Source organism: Hyaena hyaena, unplaced genomic scaffold (assembly GCF_003009895.1).
Source record: "Hyaena hyaena isolate Hyena2069 unplaced genomic scaffold, ASM300989v1 scaffold_275, whole genome shotgun sequence".
NCBI classification, from domain to species: Eukaryota; Metazoa; Chordata; class Mammalia; order Carnivora; family Hyaenidae; genus Hyaena; species Hyaena hyaena.
The window spans coordinates 452,769-460,879 of NW_024080908.1; positions in this window are offsets into that span (position 1 = coordinate 452,769).

The following is an 8,111-nucleotide window of genomic DNA, read 5'->3' on the forward strand; positions in this document are numbered from 1 at the left end:
CCTTCCTCTTAAAAATTACTTTCTTCCATGGGGCGCCCGGGGTGGCTCAATAAGTTAAGCAGCCAACTTCAGCTCAGGTCATGATCTCACAGTCTGTGAGTTTGAGCCCCGCATCGGGCTCTGTGCTGACAGCTCAGAGCCTGGAGCCTGCTTCGGATTCTGTATCTCCCTCTCTCTGCCCCTACTCCACTCATGCTTGCTTTCTCTCTCTCTCAAAAACAAATAAATATTTTTTAAAAAATGACTTTCTTCCATTTGAAAACTCCATTCAAGCTCGTTCTGATAACTGTGGAGCTCACCGGTCCCCTCCTCCACCCATCATTCCTGACCGTCCTTCATCCCACCGACAATGCCCTGCTTTCCTCTCGTTTTTCTTCCTTTCCATTCTTCTCGCAAGGAAAACGCCACTCAGATCCGTTATCTCAGGGACAGGTGTGGTTCCTGTCTAACTGCACACCGTTCAAGTTTTTCCTTCCTTCACTGGAGATTTTCAGCGTCTGAGGGTCGTTTCTTTTTCATCTAGAATCGTGTTTGGTGACTTGCTGCCTTTGCATGACTCCAGGGGACCAGAGAGTAACGCCTGTCCCCTGGGGTCAGGATGGCCTGTGCACGATCTCATGTCCCCCTCACGACCATCCTGCGCTGTGCGTGTAGGAAACAGACGTAGGGAAATTGACTAACCTGCCCAGACACAAACAGGGACAAGCAGTGAGGGGTCTGCCTGCCTCCAAGCTCATGCTGTGACTCACACCCTCCAACATTTAACTTTCAAAACTCAACTTCAGCTTCTCATCCACATGCAGCTTCTCCTCCTAGAATTCCACATTAAATTCCGGCCGCTTGCGTGCAAAGGGACACGCCTCTGGGGAAACAGCCGGCTGCCGCAGCAAGAGGGCCGTGAGATGCCCCATTGGGAGACTCTGCTCCCAGTGGCGGCGCTGCCACTCCAGCTGTGGATGTGAACCCGGAAAGTCACTGGCCTCTCTGGGAAGTCACGGACCTCAGTTTTGCCTATTTGCCAAGAGAATTGGTTGGACTGAGTAATTTCCAGGGCGGTCCCTTTGAGCCCAAATGTTCTGGAGTCCTCGGTCCAAGCAACTTGATTTATTGATCCTTCTGCCGTGTGTTCTGAAACACAGTTGGCTCGAAAGTCGCACCCCAGAGGAAACAGCTGTATGTCTCTGCAAGGCCATGGGTCACTCTAGGAAGGGTTGACTCTTTAAGAGGCGAGAAAGGTAGACATTCGGGGAGTTTCATGACATACTCCTCAATACCTGTGCATCCTGGGTTTCCCCAGGTTATAACATGGTGGCTGTAGAGCCCTCACACAGTCTACACCTCGAAGGTAGGTGGGACAGGAGGGTTGAGCCTCAGGACTGCCCCAGGGCTTGCTGGCGGGAGGGGTCAGCTGGTCTGGGCAGAGCAGCGGGTCACTCCCTGTGAGCATGCGTCCTGGCCCAGACAGCGGGACGAAACGGTCCTGGCTCTGGACGTCCCGCCGGCTCGCTCTGGGATGGAGACAAGATAAGCAGTGAGGGCAGCGTTCACAAGAGCACTGCTTCCTGGACGATTTAGACGTACTGCCACCAATCCTCAAAGCAGGTGCAGTTTTCTCCATTGCATGGATGAGGCAAACCGAAACTCAGAAAGCACAAGTGATGAAAGCGGGGTCACAGTGTCTGGATTGGAAACCGGGCCGATTTGTTCGAAGCCGGCACTCTGAAACACCAACCTACATTCAGGCTTTCTTAGGAAACATCTAAAGGAAGAGTCTAAATTTAAAAAGCAAATTAATTTAAGATCTATTTAAGGAAAAGGGTTATGTCGGGCTCAGTGATATGAGAAAAATTGCGACGGGGGGGGGGACTTTTACAGATGCCTGAGGGTTGGGGACCGCTGAATCCGATAATAAATTCTGATGCTCATTAGCTCCATGAAGACAGAGCAGGACCATGGCCTTTCCGAGCGTCTGGTACTGTGTCTCCAGCTCTTGGGTATTTGGAGTCCTTTGAATGGGAGAAAGAAACAGATTGTGCTACAGAAGACTTACTTTGTCTAGATACCCTAACATCTACTCCCCCAGCCCCAGCCCCACGTCTCCTATGCATCAAGACTTTGCTGTCCACACAGCTCTTAGGGAAGGGCCTGCGTCATAGGCTGCAAGGTGGTGGCCGAAGATGTATCTACCCAGGCCAACACGGTGGTTCTATGTTGTTAATTTCTGAATTTGAATGTCTTTAGGGATGACATCCAATCTAGTTTGCACAGACCTCACCTCCACGTGAGGTAGGTGACTCCAGGCTCCTGAAGGCATGTGAGCCTGTGGCCCCTGGGTTAAGGCCTTACCTTCCCCGAGATCAGAATCCTCGGCGGGGAGACCTCAGAGCCCAGAGCTCCCGGGAGCCGCCAGCAGCGTGGATGTCAGTAACACGGTGTGAGCCTCTAACGCCTGCAGAGCCCTGTACCAGTCCTGCCGGGGTCAAAGGGCGGGAGGCCGGACCTGGAGGTGGCGATAAAAGGGCACAGCTTTTTATGATCCTTCCGTAGCTCAGAGGCTGCTTTTGAGATTTTCAGACTGGGAGTAGAGTGACACCTGCTGTCTGGCGTCACTCTTCAGACCCAGCAAGTCCCAGTCTCCATCCCCAAACCGGCTGCTCTTCCTCCCCTGTCTCCCCTGTTCGGGTGCCGGCAGCCTGGTACTGGGCCGAACATGTCACAGCCGCTGGCATTGGTTTCTTCTCTCTCTTCTCTCACGACCCATCTGCTGCCGCCGTCTATCAGTTTGACTTGCGCTGAGTTTACGTATCTTGCCTCTTCTTGTCACTGCCTCTTTGGGACTCACAAGTTCATCTCTGTCTTCCTAGATTGGAGGTCCTCTGATGGTACAGGGGATGTCATACTTGTTTTCTTTCCCTTAACAGCCTAGTACATTCTGCTGCATTAAGATTGTTCATTAAATGCTTCTTAATTTGCTGGTTGACTCTTTTCCTTGAGATGAGGCTATTTTTCCCTTTATTTCCCCTTCTTTATTATTCTTTCCTCTCCTTCAATCTGTCTTGACCAGAATGTCTCTTTTTGCATTTTCTTTTTTTTTTTAATTTTAATGTTTATTTATTTTGAGAGAGCAGGGTGCAAGCGGGGGAGGGGCAGAGAGAGAGAGCAGGAAACACAGAATCCAAAGCAAGTTCCAGGCTCTGAGCTGTCAGTACAGAGCCCGACATGGGGCTTGAACCCACAGACCATGAGATCATGACTTGAGCCGAAGTCAGACGCTCAACCAACTGGGCCACCCAGGGGCCCCTGCATTTTCTTTTTTTTTTTTTAATTTTTAATGTTTATTTATTTTTGAGAGGGAGAGAGACAGAGTGCGAGTGGGAGAGGGGCAAAGAGAGACAGGGAGACACAGAATCCGAAGTAGGTTCCAGACTCCAAACTGTCAGCACAGAGCCCGACACGAGGCTCGAACTCACAAAGAGATCATGAGATCATGAGCTGAGCTGAAGTTGGACCCTTAACCACTGAGCCACTCAGACGCTCCTCTTTTTGCATTTTCTATTTCTTCCTCCCCATATAAACTCTCAGGTGACTAAGGGTGGCTGTGAGCATTGCCTTGGTTCATTGCCTTGGTGATCTGGGTTCTCTTGAGGCTAGGAGACTGTACAGTTCTAGAATAAATGAAGATCGTGTAACAGATAGAGAGTAGTGTTTCCAAAACCTCCTCTGGGATATGTCACCAGACTTCTTATAGACAGGGTGACCTTGGCTAGAGTGAGTCCAAAATGAATGAAAGAAAAATCTTTAGTTGCTGCAGACAGAAAGGGTATTTCATTTAATGATGATCCACAGGGCCCATGCATCATATTCCTACTCAGTTCAGTTTTTCTAGGGTTTTCTTTCTATAGACATTGTCCCAAAGTACCACAACCAGGAGATGATGCTCACAGAATTCAGCAGTAACTGCAGGAACACACAGAGACATGAACTTCCTATACGGGAGGCTGAAAATGCCCCTCCCCCTTTACATCTTAATCCTGGGAACCTGTAAATGTTACCTTATTTGGAAAGAGAGACTTTGAGATATTTTCAAGGATCTTGAGATGAGGAATTTACTTGAATTACCCAGTTGGGCCCTGAACGCCACCTCAAGTGTCCTTATAAGAGAGGCAGAGGGGAGCCTGGGTGGCTCATTCGGTTAAGTGTCCAACTTCGGCTCAGGTCATGATATCATGGTTTGTGGGTTCGAGCCCCGTGTCGGGCTCTGTGCTGACAGCTCAGAGCCTGGAGCCTGCTTCAGATTCTGTGTCTCCCTCTCTCTCTGACCCTCCTCTGCTCACGCTCTCTCTCTCTCTCTCAGAAATAAATTAAAAAAATTTTTAAATTTAAAAAAAAGAGAGAGAGACACAGAGGGTTGATACACCTGGAGAAGAAAGAGATGTGAAGAAGATGCCGAGAGAGATTTAAAAGTTGCTGGCTTTGGAAATTGGTGCAAGGCAACCCCAGGGCAAGAAAAGCCAGCATCCACTCAAAGTTGAAAGAGACAAGGAACAGATTCTCCGTTAGAGCCTGGGGAGCGCATGCAGCCTTCTCCAACCCTGATGCGGGTCCGCTGACGCCGATGTCAGACATCTGTCTCCAGAGCTGTGAGAGAACACACTTCGGTCGTGCCGAGCAACCACACAGGTGAGGATTTGTTACGGCAGCCGTAGGAGACTAATACAAGACACCGGTAGAAACAGACAGGCCTTTCTCTGATGGTAAGTAACCCTGGGGGCGGGGGGAGCATTTCTGCAGAAATGGAGAAAGAAGAACATCATTATTGAAAGAAAGAGAAATATCTTTGCTGTTTTGGTTGTTAAAGACCCTGACGTTGGAGGTAGAAATGAGCAATTTTAGACAGAGACTAAACATCAGTTGTGCCCCTGGCGGGGAAGATGCCGAGAGATGGATGTCCAACCCAGACTGCCATGAAGCAAGAGCAGCATGTGATGCCCAGAAGGAGGTTGGCCAAGCCAGACAATGCTGCTAAAAAAGGGAAAGTTACATTGTTCCAGAACACACAGAAACCTCGTAGGCATAATTGGCTCAAGAGTTTTCCACTTGCTGCATAAGGAAAAATGTGAAGTTATTATACAAAAAAAAAAATCAAATGTTAAGCCATTGTTGACTAATTGCCACACATTGTCCTTTATTCTCATTTGCCATGTGAGTTCAGTTACTTTCAATCAGTCCTCATGCTATTTTCATAACCTCCTGACGGAAAGAAGCCCTCCCGGCATTGTGACAGATAATGCCGGTCCCAGTGGTCCCTGAGAATAGCAACCTCTGTTACTCAGATGAGAGGTGCCATCTCTCCAACTCTCCAGAATGTTGTTTTACAAGACTGATTCTGGAGTGTATGGGCAATCCATCCACCAAAGCGAGAGTGGCAAGCTGATGGTTTCTGGGAAGACAGGATGAAGGCAAGCTCCTTTTCGGTAACAGGAAAATATGAAACCAGAAACGTGGTGTCTCCCTATAGGAAAGGAATCTGCTTTACTTAAGTGGGACCTGGTAGATAACTCCTTCTTCTGCTGCCTTGGAGTAATGGACAGCAGATTTGCACTCCCGTTGGAAACAACTAGAAAACTGGACAAAGTGCGAGAAACACCTGTGATAGACATTGTCTGGTAGACAGCATAGAACTGTGGTTCCGGAGAGAAAGGGAGCAAACACGGTAAGTCTGTCGATGAACACAGTTTCCTGCCTGGAGGCCCTTTCTAGAATGTGGTGCAGAGGTGGGAAACCCAAGAAGGCCACAGCATTTTCACTGAGCTGAGGAGAGAGAGTTCAGGAGGGCGAAGGTGGTGTGGATACGCGAGGCAGAGTACCAGCAAGGAGGGAGGTGAAAAGAGAACGATTCAGCAATCTGGATGGGGTTTCCTCTCGAAGTCTTGGCTGAACGCTGAGCTGTACACGTGGATAAAACCCCATGGAGGCCATACAGGTAAAAATCTGAGAGGTATGTGGTGAGCAAATCTCAGAGTTCACGTAGGATGGGCAGATGCTCAGTTTCCAACCACTCAGAGTGAAGGCCGTCTTCCAACACCCACGCATTCAGCAGAGACCCCAGGATAGTTGTGCTTTAGTTTTAGGGCTAAATGGGCTCCAGGTAGGGGAAGGGGGCTGTTGGAGCTGGGTCACCTCAGATGAGAGCCACTGCTGCACATCTCTTCGCAGCTGCACCTCCCGTGACATTGCGTTGGAAGACGGACATCAGCCATTAAGGAATATTCACACCAAGGAACTCAGCACGCACTACAGATCAGGGCTTTATTTCCCCCTGGAACATCGGACGCTCAACAGTTTCCGACATGCCTTTGGTATCATAGAAAGATACTTGGTCTTTGTCCCTGGTTCTTAGCCCAGAGCTCCCTAAACCACTGGGATTTCCTGACTTATAAGGGTAATACGAGCATCTTTTGTTCTGATGAGGTGACTCTGCAGAGGTTCCTAGACAGCTGCAATATGACAGGTGGCTGCCAGGAAGACCAAGCCTCCACTAGAAGCTTAGAATTCTTGGCGCACCTGGGCGGCTCAGTTGGTTAAGCGTCTGACTCTTGATCTCGGCTCAGGTCATGATCTCGTGGTTGGTGAGTTCGAGCCCCATGTCAGGCATCTGCACTGATGGTGCAGAGCCTGCTTAGGATTCTCTCTGTCCCTCTCTCTCAAAATAAACAAATAAACTTAAGAAAAAGAAGCTTAGAACTCTTAGCCCCCCTGCCCAACCTCTGGGGATGGGAGGTAGACTGGAGATTGAGTGAATCACCAACCACTGATTTAATCACTTGTACCTACGTTAATGAAGCTTCCGTAAAGACCGCCCAAACAATGGGGTTTGACGGGTTTCTTGGTTGGTGAACATATCGATGTGCTGGGAGGGTGGTGTGCTCCCCTGTCCATATTCGCCCCCTATACCTTTCCCTCTACATCGCTACCATTTGGGTGTTCCTGAGCTGTATCTTCATAATAAACCAGTAATAATGAGTAAGGTGCTTTCCTGAGTTTTGTGTCATTCTAACAAATTATGGAATCTGAAGCAGGGAGGAGTTGCAGAACCTCTGACCTTGGAGCCAAGTTGAACGGAAGGGTGGATAATCTCGGGACCCAATAGTTGTAGCTGACATCCCAGGGGAACTGAGCCCTGAAACCCGTGGAGTCTGACACCTTCTCCAGATAGTGGAGAATTGATAGCAACAGGGAATTCTGTGATAGTGACAGAATTGAATAGCATTATAAGACACCCAGTTGATGTCAAAATTGGTTGGTGTCAGAGGAAAAAACTCTCAATCCCGCTGAGTAAAGTCTGTACAAAGTCTACCCTAAAAAAGCCTTTAAAAATTTTCTTAAAAGATTCAAGGTGGTCTAAAAATAGCTGCATCTGAACACAAAATTAAATTTTCATTTCTGGGGGCACCTGGGTGGCTCAGTAAATTGAGAGTCTGACTAGGCTCCGGCCGTGATCTCACAGTTCATGGGTTCGAGCCCTGTGTCAGGCTCACTGCTGTCAGCACAGAGCCCGCTTTGGAAGCTCTGTCCTCCTTTCTCTGCCCCTACCCCTAAAACACAGGGTATGCTCAGGCAAGTATGCGGATGTTTCCAAATTCCAGTAACTGAATCTTCTGATATTGGAGATGACATACATCACTTATATGGCTTCTCATATAATGAGTTTTTGCATCCTTTTCAGCAAAATATCGAAGTCTTTGTTCCATAAACTGTCAGTTATTTGTAAAATCAGTAAGAAGACTTATTTCTCATATATAATCTATTACAGCAATAGGAAAATTTACTGCAGTAACCAAGGGAAGTCTTTTCCACTAGAGAACTGCATGAAGATTTAACAAACCCGTTAAAAGTGTCAATCACATTAGAATAAATTCTTTTTTTTTTTTTTTTTCAAGGTAGTTAGCATACAGTGTCAGGGCGCCTGGGTGGCTCAGTCAGTTAAGTGTCTGACATCAGCTCAGGTCATGATCTCGTGGTTCACAAGTTTGAGCCCTGTGTCGGGCTCTGTGCTGACAGCTCAGAGCCTGGAGCCTCCTTCGGATTCTGTGTCTCCCCTTCTCTCTGCC